The sequence below is a fragment of the Tursiops truncatus genome, chromosome 7 (assembly GCF_011762595.2).
Source record: "Tursiops truncatus isolate mTurTru1 chromosome 7, mTurTru1.mat.Y, whole genome shotgun sequence".
NCBI classification, from domain to species: domain Eukaryota; kingdom Metazoa; phylum Chordata; class Mammalia; order Artiodactyla; family Delphinidae; genus Tursiops; species Tursiops truncatus.
Window position 1 is genome coordinate 8,006,993 of NC_047040.1, and position 23,113 is coordinate 8,030,105.

At 39.0% G+C, this 23,113-nt stretch overlaps 1 protein-coding gene across 1 annotated transcript in view; it reads left to right on the top strand.

The window, feature by feature from the left end:
• PDE6D (phosphodiesterase 6D) overlaps positions 1-23,113 on the top strand; it is a 52,032-nt gene that overhangs the window by 318 nt on the left and 28,601 nt on the right. The gene's annotated exons all lie outside the window — the stretch shown is intronic.

The window sequence follows — 23,113 nt, forward strand, 5'->3', positions numbered from 1 at the left end:
CGGGGGCGGGCCGCGCCAGGTGGGCACCCGAGGAGAGGGCGGCGGGAAGGGAAAAAAGGAACGCCGTCCCAGGCCGCCGGCGGGACCGGGCGCGGGAGGCGGGGAAAGGGGCGTCCGGAGGGAGGGAGGGGAGGTTGATGGGGGCCCCGTGGGTAGAGGCGGAGGAGCCGCGGAATTGGGCTGAGAGAGGGGCCGGGCGTCGGAGACAGGTGTCGAGAGGCGCGCTTGGGTCCGAGAAGAGAGGCCAGGAAGGGGCTGCGGCCCGCAGGGGAGGGCCGAGGGGGCGCGGTGGGCTGGCCTCGAAGCCTAGCTGCCTCTTTGGCGGGAAGCCCACCAGGGCAGCAGGGAAAAGTGACTTGGAGCGAGTGACCTTGTGTGGGACAAATGCAGGCGCTGGTGTTGAACTCTCTCGGGTTCTCCCCTCCTACCCCCCCCCACCCCGGTCTTGTTTCCACAACTTCTCTTGCTCACTTGTGGCTTTTTCCAGGGTTGGAGCGGAGGAAGGTGGGGAGTGAGAAGTCCGAGGTGGACCTCATCTTAACTCTGTCTTGGCCCTTGGAGGCACTGGACGGTCGCTGCTTCTCCCTCAGATCCTCAGTTTTCTTTCCAGCGGAATGAGAACCCTAAATTTGCGCGTGCGAAGCCTTGAGGAGTTATGGTTTTGCACTGGGACTCCTGGCAAAGGTGTCTGCTCCCTCGATTTTGTGTGGTTAACGCGTAGACATGGTGGAGCTGTCCAGCAATTATTTGATGACGTTGGGGACACGGTAGCATTTAGCAGCATATCGAAATCATTGCCTCAGGCCTGTGGTGGTGCCGCGGGTGCAACCTTCTCCCCTTCCGTAGTGAAGCTTTGTGTTTTAATGGAATGTTAATCTGTGACCATATGATGCAGATGAAAAAACCCAATCTCGTTCATTCCAGTCTTACATTTTCCTGCTGACCTTAATCTCTTCTTACATCCTATGGCTACAATATGGAACACTCTTAAATTCGTCTCTCAGTGACGATGTAGGGTTCCTCTCCTGGAGGTTTCGTCAAGCACCGTTCTCTGAGCTGCCAGTGTGTTTCCACAGTGTCCATTTCACCCCTGCAAATTTTAATTGCTTTGTCATAATCAGAAACCAAGTTGGTAGTAAGTTTTAGAACACAACAGCAAAAAAGTTACAGGAAGTTTTGGATGTACAAATGAAACTTTTCAAATGGAAGCTGACCTGCTGTGCTTTTTTTTTTTAAGGGAAGGCCCTTAAAAAAGGCCTTTACATACTGCCATTCATGATGAACTTTCAGTACTTTTATGCAGTGATGTTTAGTAACAGCCTCTTTTATAGCTCCATGTACCTTCCCGTGTTTCTCTTCATAATAGTGCCTATAAGTAGATAGGCATGGCTGAAGTATTAGAAAAGCTATGACATGGATTTTATTTTTCCCTTAAGTAATTTATATTATTACTTAACGTTTATGCTGTAAACAGTAAACTGGAGACTGGAGAATTGAGAGATTTCACAAGCCATGTTTTTGTCTGGAGTTAACATTGTTGCTGAAAGTAAGAGTCTTTTTAATGGCTCTTGAACACCCCAAAAAGGGAAAGTTTGAGCTTCTCACCTTCAGTCTTGTCTCTTGAACCTTGTTCAAGAGAAACTTTGGCTCTTGAGAAAGAGGCTAAGGGACAAATATGGAAAAGAATAGAAAGCAGAATCTGTGTTGTTTAGTGCATCAAGAAGCAGGTTTTCAGGGAAAATTTGACCTGGGCTGATTAAATCACAAGGGAAGCAGCCACCAAAAAACAGTTAGCATGGGAGCAAAGGAATGCTCATCCTCTGGTGGCCTTTATTGGCATCTGAGAATTAAGAGAGAAAAGGAAAGGAGTTCTAGGATTTGTTACTACCTTCAGGAGAAAATAAAATTAACATTTTAGTAAGAAACTACCTGACTATTGTCCACCTTTTATTGCATAAATTGTTTTTCTGAACTTTCACAGCATCTGTTTCTGAAGAGTTTTTACTACAAAAAGAAATCGCCATTTTATTCTTCTGCCAACAATGTTGATAATTCTCATTTGCCACATTGACTATGTTGGGCTTTTTTATTTTTGTCAGTTTGAACAACAGATGACATCTTGTTTTAATTTGTATTTCCCTGATGCCTAGATCCCTGGAGAGGTCATATAGGACAGTGGTTCGGTGCTCTACTGGCCTGTAGAGCTACACTCTCAGCATTGGAATTCTAGCCCTGCACTCCTGGTTGTGTGTCCCTGAGCAGCTTCTTTAACTGCTGCCACAATTTCCTCCACTGTAAAAAGGGATAAAAATAATACCTTATCTCCTAGGGTTGTTGGGAGGATTAAATGAGTTGGTATTGAAAGCACGTAGCCAAGCTCCTGATGCCTAGTAAGCATTATGTATTAGCTATTATGGTTGTCGTTGTTGTTAGTAGAGAAGTCACGGAATCTTCTGTTTGGCCATTTCTTTTTCTTCGTGAATTGCTTGTTGATATTGAATTGTTTATTTTTCTTACTGCTTTGTAGGTGTTCTTTCTTGTAGTATCAATCCTTTGCCTGTATTGTACGTTGCACATCTTTTCTCTCAATGTATTGCTTGTCTGTTTTTTGTTGAACAGAAATTTTAAATTATCACTTCAAATTCATCAATATTATTCATGTGGCTTCTGAATTTTGTGTCTCGTTTAAGAAGACCTTCCTTATCTTCAGGTTAATTAAATAGCCTATGTTTCTTTCTCTTTGTAATGTTTAGCTCTTTAATCCATCTGAAATGTATTTACACAGATGGTATGTGGTAGAAATCTAACTTCCTTTGCTATTTGGATAGCCAGTTGCCCACTACTGTTTCCTAAGTAGTTAGGCCATCCTTTCCCCTCTGTTTTGAAAGCTATCTTTGGTGTCAAATACTCAGTCTTCATAAGACATGGGTTTATTTTTGGAATATTTCTGTTTCATCGGTCTGTTTATCTCTTCCCATTCCTTTCCTGTACGCATTAGTTCAATTATTATAGTTTTATAGTATGATTTAGTACAGTTTACAATAGGATTGATATGTCATGAACAGGGTTATGTGTTTGAAGTCATATTATAAGTTCCTTGTAAATATTCATGCCCTTTTTATACAAATAGAAGCTTGCCCATATGCCCATAATAGATACTCAGTAAGTATGAATAACATACTTCATAAATCAGGGATAGTCTTTGTGTCTGAGAGAATTCAACATAAACTTTTGTATTTGTAATAAGTCTTTTCAAAAATAAAATATCTAAAAAAAATTTTTTTTTTCTTTTGGCCACACGGGCTTGTGGGATCTCAGTTCCCTGACCAGGGATCAAACCTGTGCCCCCTGCAGTGGAAGCTCGGAGCCCTAACCACTGGACCGCCAGGGAATTCCCAAGATTTCTTTTCCACATCATCTCCACCCCACTGCTTTTAGCTCATACACATTAAGAGTCTTACATTTATTTCTTGTTTGTTAAAAACATAACATTTTGTAGTTATAAACTAAAGTTGTGAATGAAATATTACTTGAGGAACAAATATGATTCTCCTGCAAAGTTTTGAATTTGAGTATTTTAAGTAGCTGATATGGAGATTTTGTTTGTAAATCCTGTGTTCCCCATTTCATTCATTCAACAGAGGTCTTTCGGGAGACTTCTGAACAGGCACTGTGCGCTTAAAGGACATAAAAATGAATGAGTCACAAACCCTTATTTCCAGAAGTCTAACCATCTTTGTGTCTGTTTAGAAGGGATATCTTCAAAAGCAATGCATTTTTTAAAATAGTATTGAATTTTTCTTTTACAAACTCCAGCTACCTAGAAATGACCTTTGTTAATATTTCAATATAGCCTTCTGATGTACCTAATGTTTAATGTGTTTCCTTTTATTAAAATGGAATCATAAGTATTATTTTGAAACTTTTAAACTTAATAAATTTACCACGTTCATAATTTTCGAATATAGTTGCTTTCATTTGCTTTCAGTGACATAGATTTGTCACTGAAAGTCTTATACTAGTTTTCTAGTATAGGCTGAAATGCCCTGTTCAGCCTGTTCAAATTACTTTTTCCTCAACATAAATCCATAATTTTATTAAATTAATACCAAGAAACTGACACATTGCCATAAGAAAGGATTATGCTTTTATGATTTCATTATTTTTGATCCATCTGGAATTTGCTTGGGTATAAGGTATGAAGCAGATTTAATTTTTTTAAAGATTAGCTAATTGTCTCCATTTCTTTCTTTACTTATACTCCAGATATTAATATAATATCCAGAATATAATTGACTGCCTGCAAATCAATAAGATAAATATTTAACTCAAAATGGGCAAAGGATATGAACAAATAGTTCACAGAAGAAAGGTGCAAATGACCAATGAATAAATTCAGAGATGTTCAACCCTATTAAAACAACAGACTATCCCTTTTTTCCCAATTAACTGACAAAAATTTAAAAGACTGATAATATTCAGTGTTGGCAACTATTGCGGAAAAGGGATGCTTCATTTGCTCTGTGTGTGTGTGTGTGTTTGTGTGTGTGAGTGTGTGTGTGTGTGTGTGTGTGTGTGTGTGTGTGTGTGAGAGAGAGAGAGAGAGAGAGAGAGAGAGAGAGAGAGAGAGAGAGAGAGAGACCTTCTTTATGGAAAGTAATTGATATCTATCAAAAGTTTACGTGTAAGTGCAGTAAAGCAGAGAGCTGTCATCAGTAGACTCTAGGTTCAGACTTTATTACCCCACCACTGTGACCCGAGGCGGAGCACTCAAACTCTGAACCTCACTATCCATTTCATTTCTTTAGAGGGTTGATATGAGCATTAAATGAGACTGCATATAAAATGCTTAGTACAGTGCCTCGCATACAGTAATAAATGTTAACTGCTGTATTATTTTTTTATTAATACTTAATATTATTAACGATAATAATAGCGTTAATATTTCTGTAAAACCACTTATTTTTCTGAGGTATAACCAATGACTTCATGCTATTATTCGCTTTCTAACTGAGCAACTGTAATATCTGTTTTGTCTCTGAAGAAATTAATCAATTGAGAAGCATTGTTGTGTACCTAGTGTTTAGCTTGTTTTCTAGCAACTAATCACATTCCAATTTATGGCAGGTGAGCAAAAAAAGAACCAGTTTGGCTCAGAAGGTTTCTGAAAGCACCTTTCACTTGTGTTCTTGCATTTCCTCTCCATAGTTTGCTCCTGGATCTCCCACATTCTCTTTCTCACAGCACCTTGATCTTTAACTACCTCCAGTCAAAAATAGTTGGCTTTACATCTTCTATTCACTTAGATTTCCTTGTTAAGAGTAGTAGACTGTTGAACTTTTCTTGAATGTCAGTATTGCCTGAGAGGTGCCTTGGCCAAGTGTTAAAAATGAGTCTGGGGTTTATAATTCCTAAAATATAGTTTTTATCTTATCAACCCAAATTTTGGGAAAGCAACCAAAACATACCACCCATACAGCCAATAAATACACAGATTGTGTTGATCACAGATTGTCTAGTAATAGACTTCATGTAGATTGTGATCAGTAGTTTGTTCTCCAGAATCCTCCTGCATGGGCTCCGAGAAGTTGTTATCGTTATCCTAAATGGATTAAATGACTATAACGTCCTATTGATTTTGTTATTTAGGATTTTTAAACAGGAATTGCTGCTTTTGCATTTGGGGGAGGAATTTGGAATATAATTAGATACTTATAGTCTTCTTCAGACCTTCTAACTTTCTTTCCAGGATTGTGTTTCTAGTGAAATATTAACCTCTGGAAAAATGAAACAGAATATGGTAAGACTCTCATGGAAAATTCTGGTCGTATCATCACTATATTTGATAAAGGACTGTCAATAGGGCTGAGGTTTGCCAGCTCTAGATTCTTACTAGGCATGACCTCACTTTTGCCTCACAGGCTTCACTTGTCAGCACTCTGCATCCACAAATCCCCATGTTAGAGGAGGCCTTGACTTTTTAAAGTATGGACCTGTCCCTATTCCTGAGCTTTAGCATCATAGGAAGATATTGTAAAGGCAAGGCCATCTTTCTAGTAATCTGACTGTTCCAGACAGTCAGTCTGACAGTTTCTAATATAAAACTCAAATTATCAAGATTTTAGGAGCAACATTCTTCTTTTGCTTTTGATCTGCTGATAATTTTGAAGCTGAGAGGAAAAGCAAATATATTTTCTTATAGTCCAATATCCATAAAGATCTCAGTGGATTGGACTAAATAAGCACGCTGTTTATAGAGGAATTTGCTTAGGCTGCTGTGGGCGGGGAGGGGTACAGCAAAGTGGAACTGGTCCAGAGGAGAGGCACTTGAAACATGTCAGTACAATAACTGGAGAACTGAGGAGGATTAACCTGAAGATGAGTTGGGCAAAGGATATGAGTGTTCTAAAGTTTAAAAAACTGTACTAGGGGCTTCCCTGGTGGCACAGCGGTCAAGAATCCGCTTGCCAATGCAGGGGACACAGGTTAGAGCCCTGGTCCAGGAAGATCCCACATGTCACGGAGCAACTAAGCCTGTGCACTACAACTACTGAAGCCTGTGCTCTGCAACAAGAGAAGACACCGCAATGAGAAGCCTGCTCACCGCAACAAAGAGTAGCCCCCACTCGCCTCTACTAGAGAAAGCCCGCGCGCAGCAGTGAAGACCCAATGCAGCCAAAAAAAAAAAAAAAATCTGTTCTAAAGAAGAAAAAGTAAATGTGTTCTGTGTGGCTCTCAGAGGATACAAGGTTAGAAGTTACAGGGGACAGAGTTTAGCCCAGTTTTAATAATTAGAGTTACCTGAAGAAAAAAGTTGTTTCAGAAAATATTTTAAGCACCAGATGGATGCCTGTCCATCAGGAGTATTGCAGAAGGAAATTATGTACGCATCAGATAAGGCATTAGAGTAGATAAACTCCAGAAGGACTCAAATCCTTTCAACACTGCAATTCTTTGATTTGGTGACAACCTTTCTTAGTTAACAAGGACTCTTTTCAGCAATATTTCTATTAAGGTATGTACTACACCTAAAATAGGCAAAACATTTTTTTGTGTGATTTGATATAATTAAAACATGATATTGTTTCCTTTTTGTTTTTCAGACAACTCTTTTTAGATTAATACTACTCAGTATTAATGATGTATTTTGTTTAGTGCATTGCGGATCCACTGATTTCAAAGTTAGGGAGAGCAATTTTTGCCTCTGAATTTGGATAAAGTCTAGAGAACTAAACATAAATAGCTCTAATATAAATAACACTTTAAATATAGCCACAAGAAGAAGGGGGATAGCCTAATAATATTTGACATTCTTGTAGTCTTTTTCAGTTTTTCAAAGCACTTTCACATATTATTACATTATTACAACTCTACACATTATTATCCATACTTTATAAATGGGGGTAATAAGGATTGACAAGGTTGTCACTCAGATAAAGTCAGAACCTTAATTTAAACCTTGGTTTGTCTTTCTACAAACTACTGTTTTCTATAGTATACCGTGATTCCTCTCTGGAGAATTTATTTTTGTTACCGTATTATGGATTTTGAGTTTAAAATTTTTCCTCAGTGTTTAAGTCACAGATTTATTTTTCACTTGAAAATTATTCTCTTCCATAGTGATCACATCCCCTGTATTCTTCTTTGTTTTTCCTCACCTCTCAGATACAGAGGGCAGGATTTAGCTTGGGATAAGGAAGAATTTTCTAACAATTAGCGTTAGCTGAAAAAAAGACATTTTCCAGAAACTATTGAAGCAGCATGTATTTTTCTGCTAGGGCTGCCACAACAAAATACCAAAATACAACAGACATTTATTTCTCAACAGTTCTGGAGGCTAGGAAGTTCAAAATCAAGGTACTGACTGATTTGATTCCTGGCTTACAGATGTCCACCTTCTCCCTGTGTCCTCACATGGTAGAGAGTGGATGGGCAAATTGTAGGAGTCATAACTATTATACCATGTGTGGCACTGCTACCTGTCTGACTGTTCTACTTGGAAAGGGTGGTTCATAGATCACTGCAGGGAAAAGAAAAAAAAATTTTAAGGGACTAAATGTGAGAATCAAGCCTGATCACTTACTTTCATGGAATAAGAAGTAAGAGATTTAAAAGCCTTTGCTTTTGAGCCACCTTCTGTGAGAAGGATAAAGGCAGAGGCCTTACTGCTGCCACTTATCTGGTGGTTCATTCAGACATGTGTTAACAGGGTCTATAAGTGCCAGGTAATTTGCTAAACCCAAGAGATACGAAATGATAAGCCAGTTTCTATATCCTAAGAACTTTTATGAGGGAGGGAGGGAGAGACAGAGACAGAGATGATAACAATCAAAATATAGTGTGATAAGTGCCTAGTAGTATGAAGTACTGTGGAACCTCAGAAGTAATGTGGGACCCGCTGCTGAAGGTGTTCTGGAAGACTTCAGAATTATCATTTGAATCGCATCTTGGATAATGAGTAGCTGTTGAGCAGTTTAATTTTAAAGATACTGGGGAGGACTTCCCTGGTGGCGCAGTGGTTAAGAATCCCCTGCCAACGCAGGGGACACCGGTTCGATCCCTGGTCCAGGAAGATCCCACATGCTGCGGAGCAACTAAGCCCGTGCACCACAACTACTGAGCCTGTGCTCTAGAGCCCGCGAGCCACAACTACTGAGCCCATGTGCCACAACTACTGAAGCCTGCATGCCTAGAGCCCACGCTCCGCAACAAGAGAAGCTACCGCAGTGAGAAGCCCGTGCACCGCAACGAAGAGTAGCCCCCGCTCACCACAACTAGAGAAAGCCGGCGCGCAGCAACGAAGACCCAACACAGCCAAACATAAATACATACATACATACATACATAAGTAAAAATAAAGATACTGGGGAGTAAGAGAGAAAGGAAGGTGATGGCATGAAAAATGAGGGAAGAGAGGATTTCAGAGGGGAGTTGGGGTCAAGAATGAGGAAGAATGAGGATCAAAAACAAGTCCTTGAAATTGCTGGAAATTTCATTCACTCATTGAATATTTGAGACTACTGAAAGTCCCATAATACCTTGTAGGTCACTGGTGATCTTTTTGAGAATAGCAGATTTTGAGAATAGTAGCTATTTGGGGAAACAAATTAACTATCATTTGCCAGGATTAAAAAATGGATACTAGATGAGGAAATAAATTCAGCAAGAATAGATTACTCTTCCAAGAAATCTGGTGACTTGAGAAAGCAGATATTAGGGGAGTAGGTAGAGAGATTTTACTAAAGGATGGAAGTCACTTATTTAAGCTTATCCAGCTTTGTGCAAGTTGCTTAACACCTGTAAAACAAAGATGCTTGCTCTGTCTGCCTTACAGAGGTGTTATGAAATTTGAGTGGAATAATATATGCCAACTAACTTTAAAAACTATAGCTCTATAGATGTATTATGCTTACTATAACATTGTTAAAATTATTTAGTTATCTTTGTTTTGAAGTTCAGGGTTGCTTTCTATTTTGCAAATTTGTAGGTTTCAGGTTTCGGGGTGTTGATAAAGCCAGAGTCTTAGTGATCCTTTTTTTTACTCCAGATTAGACATCTGAAGCCTTTTTCACAATTCTGGGAAGTAATTATGGCTGTTGGAGTGATAGCAAAATAAGCCCCCTAGGGCTTCCCTGGTGGCGCAGTGGTTGAGAGTCCGCCTGTTGATGCGGGGGACACGGGTTTGTGCCCCGGTCCGGGAGGATCCCACATGCCGCAGAGCGGCTGGGCCCGTGAGCCATGGCCGCTGGGCCTGCATGTCCGGAGCCTGTGCTCCACAACGGGAGAGGCCACAACAGTGAGAGACCCGCGTACCGCAAAAAAAGAAAAAAAAAAAGCCCCCTACATGACACGTATGTCCCATTTGAAAGCCAAAATCATCTTTGGCTTTGCTTTTTTTTTTTAAAAGATGGTTGTAATTTGAGGAAGTTGATTTCTCAGTACTGTAGCATTTTTAAAGCTAGGTAAAATTCAGGATCTCCAAATGTGGATTTCAATAGGATTTAAGGTAATATCCCCATTCTTCTGAATAATGTATAAGAAACAGTTGCTGACCCTTTTGGGAATGCACCTCAGGAAAGTGCCTTCTGTTATCTCTCCTTCGATCAGGTAGTTCTGGGAAGCAAATAAAAATGCAAAGGGAGTCTCTATGAATCTCTTTGGTTATGTCTATTCTAGTTTGTTTCTGAGCAGTTTCAGGCACATAACTGCACATATATCAGTAGAATAATAGACCTACTAGAAAAAGAAAGGTTTGTTTCACTGTTTGACTTTGCTAGTGAGAGGACTGTGTTATGTTTCAAATAGCGATCTTTTTCTCATTACTAACTTTCTTGCCTCCACTGGTTCCCAGACCAGTTTGAATTTTGATTGTATGCTTTCCAAGCATAGTACCTCTGCCAGGGCCAGAGTATCATTTCACAGGCATATCACCACTGATTACAGTGCTGCATATTATGTTTCAAGGATACTGAAACCAGGTTTCTCAGGGATCCGTTTATATTTTCTCACCTTGTCCCCATAAATAGGAAAAGTACCACAGGGAAAAATCACTGGGAACTTATTGGTCAAAGAAAGATGTTTAACTGCCGATCAATTAGAACTGGTTCTTAAAATATACCAAAAAATAAGATGCTCTGTATAACTAATGCTAGTGCAGGAGGAGCCTAAGAGGAGGGCTTTGATATTTAAGAATTAATGAAAGTGGGAGTAGGAGAAGGAAGTGAGTTCAGAGAGTGAACAAAGAAGAGAGAGTTTGAGAGGGGAGAGATCATAAAGGCAGAGTGTTAAAGGACAGAGAACAAGAACAAAAAGAAAAAAACACAACCAAAAACTAGGTAAGCAGAGCCAAGGAAGGCATTCCTGTGATGAAAATGTTCGGGATACCACTAAACAGAAACTCCCTTTGTTTACTGCTGGTCATTGCAGCTGCTTCCACCCCAGAGGAATGAGAGGGGGAAGTTTTTCTTCATGCCTGTGACCTTGGTATTGGAGCTTTGCCTCCTATTACTCAGGTCTGCCATAGTAGACATTAGCATATGTCATTTGTGCTTAGTCAGCCATTCTGCCTGAAAATTCTAGCCACCTTGAAACTCCTCAGACTACAGGTAATGAGCCACATGCCCATGTATAATTTACAGGTACTCTGCCAAGTCGTGAATACAACTTCAGAATGGGCTTTTAAACTCGAATGTGTTTTTACCTGCAATTTAGCTTCCTGACTTAACTGTTCTCCTTAAGGAGAATGGGGGTTTTTTGGTTTGTTGGTTTTCGCTGAGCTCCATCTCTAGTCTGGCCTTTCCATAGCCTGCTGAACCCTGAATGAGCAGCTCTCCTTGTTTGGCTTCTAGACACTCTTCAGTGAGCCTTGATTTCTGGTTGCTCAGCCTGAATGAGAATTCTAATCAACCCCTCTGACTCGCTCTCTGATGCTCAGTGTGGTTCAACACATATTTGAGAGGCAATTACGTGCTGAGCACTGAGAAGAGAAGGATAAATAATATAGTGCCAATGGAATTTGACTTGCAGACTTATATGCATGGTACGTTCTGATAAGTACTGTGATGCGAGTATAAACAAGTGTACAGGTGCACTGAGGAGGAACCAAAACTTTGCCTCAGGGTGTACCAGGGAACGTAATCAGAGAGGTTGACAATAGCACTGGGTTCTTAAGGAGAGTACTGGAGGGTGGGATGCCCATTCTGGTGGGAGCGGAGCAGCGGTCTGCTAAATACTCAAGCAAAAGAAGATATTGTCTTTGGGAAGTAGAGCAGTTAGGGATGGCTGGAGGATAGGCTGTGCCTAGTAGCTAGGGTAGGAGGTGACTGGAGAATGCAAAGGATGGCAGAGACTAGACTTGGTGTCTTCCTCCCTCCAGTAAGGCTTGAGTTACCCTCTTAACTTCTTCACTCCAGACTTATAGCAGTTCATTATACCTGCTACCCTCCTGGTTGCCTGTTGATTTCCTGTTCTTTATTAAATTGTCCTTTCTACTTGACCTACCTTCCTATCTCACCCTTCTCCATTGTTCTTTTAACCTATTATTAACTTACAACCTTTTTTAAAAATCAGTATTCCCAAACCTATTTACAAAGCCTGAACTTATATGTTCCTCAGAAATGTGTGTGTCTGAGGATGGAAGGATTTTTTTTTTTTTTTGGACAGTCACATAGGATTAACCGTGCCCATGTCAAGCAAGAGCAGAGGTCTTTCTGTCCTCTAGAACAGAAGTTTAAAGCTTCTTAAACTATTACTGGTAGCAAACCAGGTTTTTACTTCTAATCCTTTACAGACTGATATTTTTATAAAATAACTAAAATGAATTATTAGAAAAATGACATAGAAAATAAAAGTCAAAAATTTTATTATTAGAATCAACATTCAAATTACTCTGCTAAATTGCTATTAAAATTTTTAAATACTTGTCACATATATGCACTACCAAATGTAAAATAGATAGCTAGTGGGAAGCAGCCTCATAGCACAGGGAGATCAGCTCAGTGCCTTGTGACCACCTAGAGGGGTGGGAGGGAAACGCAAGAAGGAGGGGTTATGGGGATATATGTATACGTAGAGCTGACTCACTTTGTTATACAGCAGAAACTAACACACCATTGTAAAGCAATTATACTCCAATAAAGATGTTAAAAAAATAAAATTTAATTTAAAATAAATAAATTAATACTTGTTGCAAACTGGTAACCAATGCCTTCACAAACCAGCACCAGTCTGTGGACCATATTTTGAGTAACACATCTGTAGAATCCCCAGTACAACGAGTGCCTGATACACAGTAGAATTCAGTGCATGTTTGGGGAATAAATATGTGGATGAGATGGTTAGCGTGATTATAGTATAGGAGGGGAAAAATGATAGTGGCAGCTCTCTTTGGAGAGTTGAAGGGAAATGATTTAGTGAGAAAGTAAAGAGTACTCTAGTAATGTTACCCTCCATGTAAAATAAACTTTTTGTCATCACTCTCAGAGCATTGTTCCTTTGGCTCTCTCGTGAGGCAAATATGTACTAGTAAATCACCTTTGTGAATTTATGAGAAATATTAGTTTTGATCTTGCCAAAAAATATAAAAGTTACTCTGAATGTTTGCAGAAAAAATGTCAACCTGCTTATCTGAACTAGGTTTTAGGAGCAATTCTACAGTTGGCAAGGATTGATTTCAAATACTAACCCCTGCTCTTTAAATGAAAGTATTTCTCTGTGTTATAATGTGGACCATACTGCCAGATGCTTTGCCTGCCTGAGATTTTCTCATTTCCTTTTGCATGTTCTCAGAAGATAAGCTGAATAGGATAAGAAGTCTTTATATCAAAAACTTTGTAATAAACAAGACTTCTATGTCCATTAAGGTAATTTCAGGTTGCTTATAACACTGCAAATTTTCAGTACTTAAAAGCAAATTGTAAGGTCTTGAATCCCTTTCAAATAAGGAATTCATGGCATCATTCAGGGAATAGAAAAGCAAGAGGTGTACTTTTTAGTATTTGAACACATAGCTGCATTTCAAGGAGATCATTAATTTGAAATATTTAATTAATTGAATGCAACTTATAACAGGGAAGTTTTATTATCATAAACAGAGTTTTGTTTCCATTGTGGATCAGTAAAGTCAGCCCTCCATATTTGTGGGTTCCACATCCTGGGGTTCAACTGCATATCAAAAATATTCAGGAAAAAAAATTCCAGAAAGTTCCAAAAAGCAAAACTTGAATTTGCCATGCCAGTAACTATTTACATAGCGTTTACATTGTATTAGGTATTATAAATATTCTAGAGATGATTTAAAGTATGCGGGAGGACGTGCATAGGTTGTATGCAAATACTATGCCATTTTATATGCAAATACTATGCCATTTTATAAATAAGGGTCTTGAGTATCCACAGATTATAGTGTAGAGCTATGTTTACCAGCTGTGAGTTCCTGAGAAAGGTGTTTAACTTCTGAGAGCAGTAGTGTTTCATGTGAGTGTCATTATTAAGTGAGATAAGATTGAAAAATAGAAAAGGAGGGGCTCTTAGGACAGTGCTTAGCATGTGCATTGAATGTGGGTACTCAGATATTAGTTCTTTTACCCTGCCTCCTCTTTCTTTGAAAGACCAGCTTTAAGCGATTAATGTAGCCAGATGCCAGATAAGGCTGGAAATATTATTCACCTTTTCCCTGGCCTTGTGTCTGCAGTTATCAAGTTGAACAAGACTGCTAGGAAGCTAGCTCTGAGAAAGGCAAGAGTTAGGACTTTCTTTATCTGTCTGCACTGGTAATGAATCATAGATTAAGAATTATTTGACCTTTACAGCATTGTTAGGCTACTATAATCAGTGGGGTTTCCCTTAGCCTTTGGAGATTTTATAGAAACTCAGAAGAGAGACAAGAACCTCAATCTGAAACTGATTTCCCCCAATCCTGACTGGACTGGATTGTCCAGCAATACCCCTTATCATTTGAATGAAGAAGAGACCAACCCCTCAACTAGTACTAGATCTGTTATCTGGACATTCTTGTGCCTTTATTGATTTTATATAGTTAGAGTGGTTCAGTAATTTCTGGAAAGCTTGCCTAAGCTAAAAAAAAATTGTGTCTCTAGGCACAGAGCCTATCCTCTGTAATATGTCATCTATCCATCAAGGATATGTAAAGGATCAAGAATCAGGGACCCCCAAAAGTAAATGAGTTCTGACCTGTGGAATACACTAACAGCATTATCTGAGCTGGCGTTCCACACCAGAAGGCATCCTGTATTCTGCAGTGTTTGAAGTGCCTTTCTAGCCTCGTGTCCTGGAAGAACTGCTTGTCCTGTACCACAAGCTTAGGGATCATGACTTACTCTTCTTCTGTCCCCCAGTCTTGAGTGTAGTTTCTCCCTGGTACAGACTGGGCATGCAGGAGGCCTGTTTATGTCATATAAATGTTAAGAGAATGGTTGTTGAAATCAGGTACTCAAAAACCAACTTTATGACTTATTGGCTTTGTGACCTTTAAGCATGGTACTTGCCATCCCTAAACCACAGATACCTCATCCATACAAGGGCTATAATAATAATACCTATTTCATAGGGTTGTGAGGATTGATTTAGATGTGGATAAAGCACTTAGCCAGTATCTGGCACTCAAGACATGTTAACTATCACCATTATACAGTAAATAAGTGCTGAATACAAGGATCAGTGGGACTATTATGGTTGTGCGTGATTCTGCCAAAGATTCTTACATCCAAGAGATGTGTAACATGAATCATCTGGCATCAGAATTCTTGCATTTCTTGGTAAAGTCTTCCCCTTTAGTTTCTTCTGTTTATTTAAACAGAGGTTTTCTCAGATATGGCCCATTTGATAATGTCTGATAAAGTGTACCAGCTGATTCATATAATGCCCCAGATAATTTTATATGAAAGTTTTCCTATTTTATTGGTTTTAGAAATTATTTTGAAGGAATAACAGTCTGATGGTGACTTATGAATACTTTTATATTAAATACTTACTTTGTCATTCTAAAAAATATGCTAAACATTTCTAATTTCCATGGGAAAGCCCTCAGGAAAAAAAAAATCCCTCTGCCGCCTTTTTGTTACGTCTCTAGTGAAGTTTAGAAATTCGAAGAAGAGTATTGCCAAGAAGCTGCAAAGAGACCCCATGTTTGAGCTTCCCACGTTCTTTCTGCACACAAAGAGAAGCATTTGGGCAAATAGTCCACTGTTTGTTGTTGGTTCCTAAAGCACTGCCAGGGGAGACTTATGCTCCTGGGGTCTCTTATGTCCCAGGAGGGAGATGATGGAGGATGATTATTAATCTACACCAACTTCAGTTTATTAGCTGTACTGGTTCCCAAACATGGTTTTTTTTTTGGTGTTTTTTTTTTGCGGTACGCGGGCCTCTCACTGTTGTGGCCCCTCCCGTTGCAGAGCACAGGCTCCGGACGCGCAGGTTCAGAGGCCATGGCTCACGGGCCCAGCTGCTCCGCGGCATGTGGGATCTTCCCGGACCGGGGCACGAACCCGTGTCCCCTGCATCGGCAGGTGGACTCTCAACCACTGCGCCACCAGGGAGGCCCCCAAACATGTTTTTGACAGTGAAATATTCTGCAGGTTCTCTTGTGGTGTTTCTCTATCCATTTCCAGCACGGCAGCCAAAGATTTTATTTTTTCCATAACAATGTTTTACACATTTGATTTTTTTTTCTCATACTGCCCACCTCTCTTGTCTTCTAAGCTTGCTTGCCCTTCTTTGTGCACACAAACTATATAAGCTCCAACGACTGTTTTCCCCTGAAAAATGTAGTTATTCCAAACTTTCTTTCAGTCCCCTAAAATCTTATTTCCTAGAAACATCTTTTTCTCCTCATATCAATTCTTTGTTCATCCGCTGTAGATTACCCCTTCCTGGCTGGCATAGAATATGGGCTTCAGTGGCTATAATTTTTTCTTTCCATTCTTTAAAAGAGTTTTCTTTCCCAGAACCCTACAGCTACTCAGAGTATGATCCCTGAGCCAGTGCAGAATCTCAGGTCCTATCCTGAACCAGAATCTATATTTTGACAAGATCCGCACATGATTTGTATGCACATGAAAGTTTAAGAAAGCACTGCTGTAAATCATGTTTTGCTCAGAAGGGGGAAAGCTGGCAAGTAGTGGTTCTCAACCCTGGCTGTTCAGTGGAATCACCTGGGGAACTTTGAAAAATACTGATGCCTAGGTACCATCTTCAAAGATGCTAGTTTAATTGGTCTGGGGGGTGGTCCAGAAATTGGGAATTTTAAACGTTCCCCAGGCAATTCTAATATGCAGCCAAGGTTAAGAACCACTCTAGTGCATGAATCTTAAAATTTGCCCTAGTGTCCTAGAATAGCATTATATGTAAATCAGTGCAAAACTAATGACTAAGTAAAAGACTATGTTTTTTACATTTACATTTATTGGGAGGACATATATATACACATAGAAAAAATTGGAAATATAAACACTAAAATATTAAATGGTAATCTCTGGTTTATAGGATTACAGCTATTGTTTTTTTGTCCTCTATTTTCCAGACTTTCTATAATAACCATGAATTCTTTTGGTAAAAAATCCTCATATGTGTATATATACTTTTTAACAAATGTGATCACATTATATGTATTTTGTAAACCTCCTCATTTTAAAAAAAAGTTTATCCTTTTTCACACATCAGTATATTACAAATATTTTCTCATACCATTAAATATCATTTACATAGGCTTTTATATTGTTTAAAGTGAATCTTGACCCAGGATGACTGGATTTTTACTTAAAAGGTATGTTTATATACTGACTAGAGTCTTTTGAGAGACTGACTGTTTAACTCTTGGAAACCTTTAGTGCTTGGAAGCTTTCCTTGTCCACAGAAGGGAAGATGTTTAAATGGAGATGTCAGAACTGCGGTGAGGTCAGATCAGACCTTCCCAGAGGCTTTTGCAACTGTCATCAATTGAGTACCAGCATTTTTCTGAGCACTTAAACCTAACACATAGAACTTGACTTTACCATCCCAGAAGATGCTGTACCCTAGGGAATCCTTAATGATGTTTGTCTCGCAACCTATGTGTCCTATTGGAGGGCATTATATTTCTGAACTTCCTCTTCAAATCGTTTTTGGTTTAGTTGGAATTGTGCTTCAAGACAACTAATATCTATTACAGTTTGAGTTTCCTCTGCATTAATGTGTACATTTTGATATGAAGAGCTGGAATATCCTTTGAGCAACATCTTGAAAACATCAGTGGTATATAGTTGGCCAGGCTATGTTGTAATTAAAGAAAGTCAAGTACCTCTTTTTTCCTGAACTTGGGAATAAATACCAGTCCTCCAGCTTCAAAAAAAAATGATCTGCCTTTTCCTCTTGGCTGTTCTATTCCTGACCCAGTCCAGTTGCATTGTATGGGAAAGGAATAATTTTGCTAGTGGTCTCTTTACAATCAGAAGAAAGGAGATACATTCTACAGTTGGGGAACCTTTTAAAAGATGCACAGTAGCTGACTCTGCAGGGGAAGAGTTCTGCTTGTCATCTTTTTTACTTCATTTAACCTTTTCTCTACCAGAATCTATATATAAAAGGTTCAGAAATATACAGTTTTTAATTTCAGAGAAATAGGCTAAATGTTTTATTCACAGATTTGTAGTTCTGACTAACACAGCTTTTAAACTTAGCAGTTCTTCTGAGGAGAAAGATTCCACAACACTTCACAACCTAAAGACTTCAGGAGCTGTACCTACTGACTAAGGTCATGAGGGGATGTGTGTTCCTTTGAGTAGTGTTTGATCTGAGGTTGTGCCTAACCTGAGACAGTAGTGCTATCGACCTTGGCTATCTTGCCTGGTTATGCAAATCAGGAAGAGAGGCGACACCTGGGTATGGCACAGTATTGAAAGATGATACAAGTTAGTGAGTGGATATTCAGCTTTGGAGGCATGTTTTAGACACTGATACTTATCTTATCTCACAAGACCTGATCACAAGCAAGCCAAAGACGATACTTTGTACAAGCCTCCATTATAGATAGTACTTCTCACATTGCATTGTAATTATTCTTTTACCTGGTGGTTTTCCCTACCTGGAGGAGAACTCCAGAGAGCATGTACAGAGTCATGTCTTATTAATCATAGTATATCCTAGCCCTGAGCCTAACACTCATAAGTGTTCAGTAAATGTTAGGCAAATGAAATGTCCAGTCAGCCATGTTATAATCCAAAACCCTTTGGTCATTCAAATGTGGATTAACATTTTTTTTTTTTTTTTTTTTTTACCAATTGTAAGTTGATCATTACTTCACACCAGTAACTGTTTAACAACTGTATAGTAGATGACTATTCTGGACATTCTGGAGGGAAAATAAAGAGGAAATAATTAGGAAAACTTCTATCTAAAATTACATCAAAATTTGGGGATTCAATTTTTAGACCACATTTATTTATGTTCAGAATGGCATTGTGTTTTGGAGGATGTGCATATACTGCACTACGTGTCATTATAGTACCTTAACTCTTAAATAAGATATGAAAACACAAATTAAGAAAAGAATATTTCCCTGGCCACTGATGTTAGTATATAAGGTAAATTAAATAGATGAGACACATGTTTGATGTTTGGATGCCTAGCAAAATTATTGCACAAAAGCATTATTTTGACTTCTTAGCTATTAGTCAGAAACACTGTAGTAGTCAGCTTAGAATTTGTTCATCCTGAGTAATTGTTTTTTTTGGTCATGCCATGAGGCTTATAGGATCTTGGTTCCCCAACCAGGGTTGGACCTGGGGCCAAGGCAGTGAAAGCACTGAGTCCTAACCACTGGACCGCCAGGGAACTTCCCGAGTAATTTTTTTATTTTTTAAAAATGAAATATATGATTGAGATTAGTGTAGAATAAATATATGTTATAGTACATATTAAACTATGTTTCAATATGTACCAAATTGCTATTTTAAATTAGTTCCTAACACTATATGTAAGAGAAAATTCAACAAGAAAAAAAGTGTATTTACTAAAGGAATATTACTAAAGGAATATTCTATACAAAAGAGCAATTCCTTTTATTTTATTTTATTTTTTTTTGCGGTACACGAGCCTCTCACTGTTGTGGCCTCTCCCGTTGCAGAGCACAGGCTCCGGACACACAGGCTCAGCGGCCATGGCTCACGGGCCCAGCCGCTCCACAGCATGTGGAATCTTCCCGGACCGGGGCTCGAACCCGTGTCCCCTGCATCGGCAGGTGGACTCTCAACCACTGCACCACCAGGGAATCCCAGAGCAATTTCTTTATAAACTTAGAAGGTGGCTTAGTAGAGCAAGACCCGGGTTCTAATCTGTCTATACTTCTCACTAGCTGTGAGGCTTTAAGTGCCTGTTAATGTCTCTGAGGCTGTTTCTTCATCTGTAAAATGGGTGTGATACCTGCTTCAAGAGGGTCAGCTGAGATAATAGGTATAAAAGTGATTTATGAACTTTAAGGTACTACACAAATGAATGATGGATTTCATTGATGGCCTTAGTAGATTTGATAGCCTAATTCTGTATTTTTTTTATTATTAAAGTAATGGTTCAGAAAACATTAGGGTGGAAGGTGGATTTGGCATGAGAAATTACTACTAGGCTTTTCCTATATCTAAAGAGTTCATATGCAAACCATCCCTTTTTTGTCATTTATAAAATAAAACTTCAAAAAAAAGGTAGAACAGGTTGTGTTAGACTCTCCCGCTCGTGTTTTTTAAATTTTTTTCTAAATTTATTGAGATAGAATTGATATATAATATGTTTTGGTTTTTTTATTGAAGTATAGTTGATTTACAAAGTTGTATTAGTTTCAGGTGTACAGCAAAGTTATATATATATATTCTTTTTCAGATTCTTTTCTATTATAGGTTATTACAAGATGTTGAATATAGTTCCCTGTGCTATACAATAGGTCCTTGTTGTTTATCTCTTTTATATATAGTAGTGTGTATATGTTAATCCCAAACTCCCAATTTATCCCTCCCGCCATGTGTTTTTTTGTTTTTCAGAATAGATCCAGACCAAGAATATTTTAACTTTCTGCTGGATCCTTTCTAGTCCTACAGATTCCTTTTCCACATACTTACCAAGTGTCTCTCTGATTCTTTTCTGGATTTTTGCTTTTTGAAACATTTTATGATCCTTTCATTAATTTTGAAGGCTTTTTCTGATATCTCTATAGTTCTTTTTAAAGTACGTATTTAATAGCTTTATTAAGATACAATTCACGCATTTAAAATGTACAATTCAGTGGTTTTTAGTGTATTCACAGTGTTGTGCAGCCATCAACACAATCACTTTTGGAACATTTCATCACCCTGAAAGAAACCCTTGTACCCATTAGCAGGCATCCCCTGTTTCCTCTACCCTCCCACTCCAGCTCTAGGAAACCATTAGTCTACCTTCTGTCTCTATAGATTTGACTATTCTGGATATTTCATGTAAATGGGACCAAAGAATATTTAGTCTTTTGTGACTAGCTTCTTTCACTTAAGATATTGTTTTCAAGGTTCATCCATGTTGTAGCATGTATCAGTACTTAATTCCATTTTAATTCCAAATAGTAGTCCATTGTGTGGATATACCACATTTTGTTTATCCATTCATCAGTTGATGAACATTTGGGTTGTCTTCACTTTTTTTGGTTATTATGAGTAATGCTGCTATGAACATTCATGTACAAGTTGTTGTGTGAACATACGTTTTCATATCTCTTAGGCATATACCTAGGAGTGGAATAGCTGGGCCGTATGGTAACTCTGTTTAACCTTCTGAGAAACTGCCAGACTCTTCCAAAGTGGCTGCACCATTTTACATTTCCAACAGCAGTATATGAGGGTTCCAATTTCTCTACATCATCATCCACGCTATGTCTTCCTGAGAATACTTATCCTAGAGGGTATAAAGTAGTATCTCGTTGTGGTTTTAATATGCATTTCCCTGATGACTAATGATGTTGAACATCTTTTCATGTGTTTTTGGCTATTTGTATATTTTCTTTTTTTTTTTAATTTCTTTTTTTAATAAATTTTTTTTTTGTTACTCATTTATTTTTGGCTGCATTGGATCTTCGTTGCTGCGCGCGGGCTTTCTCTGGTTGCGGCGCACGGGGGCTACTCTTCATTGCGGCGTGCGGGCTTCTCATTGCGGTGGCTTCTCTTGTTGTGGAGCACAGGCTCTAGGCATGCAGGCTTCAGTAGTTGTGGCTCGCAGGCTCTAGAGCACAGGCTCAGTAGTTGTGGCACACGGGCTTAGTTGCTCCATGGCATGTGGAATCTTCCCGGACCAGGGATTGAACCCGTGTCCCCTGCATTGTCAGGCGGATTCTCAACCACTGCACCACCAGGGAAGCCCCTTTTTTTTTGAATTTTATTTTATTTATTTTTTTATACAGCAGGTTCATGTTAGTTATCTATTTTATACATATTAGTGTATATATGTCAATCGCAACCTCCCAATTCATCCCACCACCCCCACCCCGCCACTTTCCCCCCGTGGTGTCCATACGTTTGTTCTCTACATCTGCGTCTCTATTTCTGCCCTGCAAACCAGTTCATCTGCACCATTTTTCTAGGTTCCACATATATGTGTTAACATACGATATTTGTTTTTCTCCTTCTGACTTACTTTACTCTGTACAACAGTCTCTAGATCCATCCACGTCTCTACAAATGACCCAATTTCGTTCCCTTTTATGGCTGAGTAATATTCCATTGTACATATGTACCACATCTTCTTTATCCATTTGTCTGTCGATAGGCATTTAGGTTGCTTCTATGACCTGGCTATTGTAAATAGTGCTGCAGTGAACATTTGGGGTGCATGTGTCTTTTTGAATTATGGTTTTCTCTGGGTATATGCCCAGTAGTGGGATTGCTGGGTCATATGGTAGTTCTATTTTTAGTTTTTTTAAGGAACCTCCATACTGTTCTCCATAGTGGCTGTATCAATTTACATTCCCACCAACAGTGCAAGAGGGTTCCCTTTTCTCCATATTTGTATATTTTCTTTGGAGAAATGTCTGTTCTGATTCTTATCCATTTTTTAATTGGGTTATTTGTCTTATTATTGAGTTGTAAGAGTTCTTTATAAATTCTGGATACAATTCCCTTATCAGATTTATGATTTGCGAATATTTTCTCCCATTCTTTGGGTTGTTTTTCCGTTTTCTTTTTTTTTTTTTTAATACTTATTAATTATTTATTTGTTTTTATTTTTGGCTGCGATGGATCTTAGTTGCGGCACACGGGATCTTTGTTGAGGCATGCAGGATCTTTCCTTGCGGCATGTGGGCTCTTCGTTGGGGCCCGTGGGCTCCTCTCTTATTGTGGCGCATGGGTTCCAGAGCGCATGGGCTCTGTAGTTTGCAGCATGCAGGCTCTCTAGTTGAGACGCACGAGCTCAGTAGTTGTGGCACACGGGCTTAGTTGCCCTGCAGCACGTGGGATCTTAGTTCCCTGACAAGGGATCAAACCCACGTCCCCTGCATTGGAAGGTGGATTCTTTACCACTGGACCACCAGGGAAGTCCCTTGTTTTTGCATTTTCTTAATGGTTTCCTTTGAAGCATAAGAGTTTTTAACTTTGATGAAGTTCAGTTT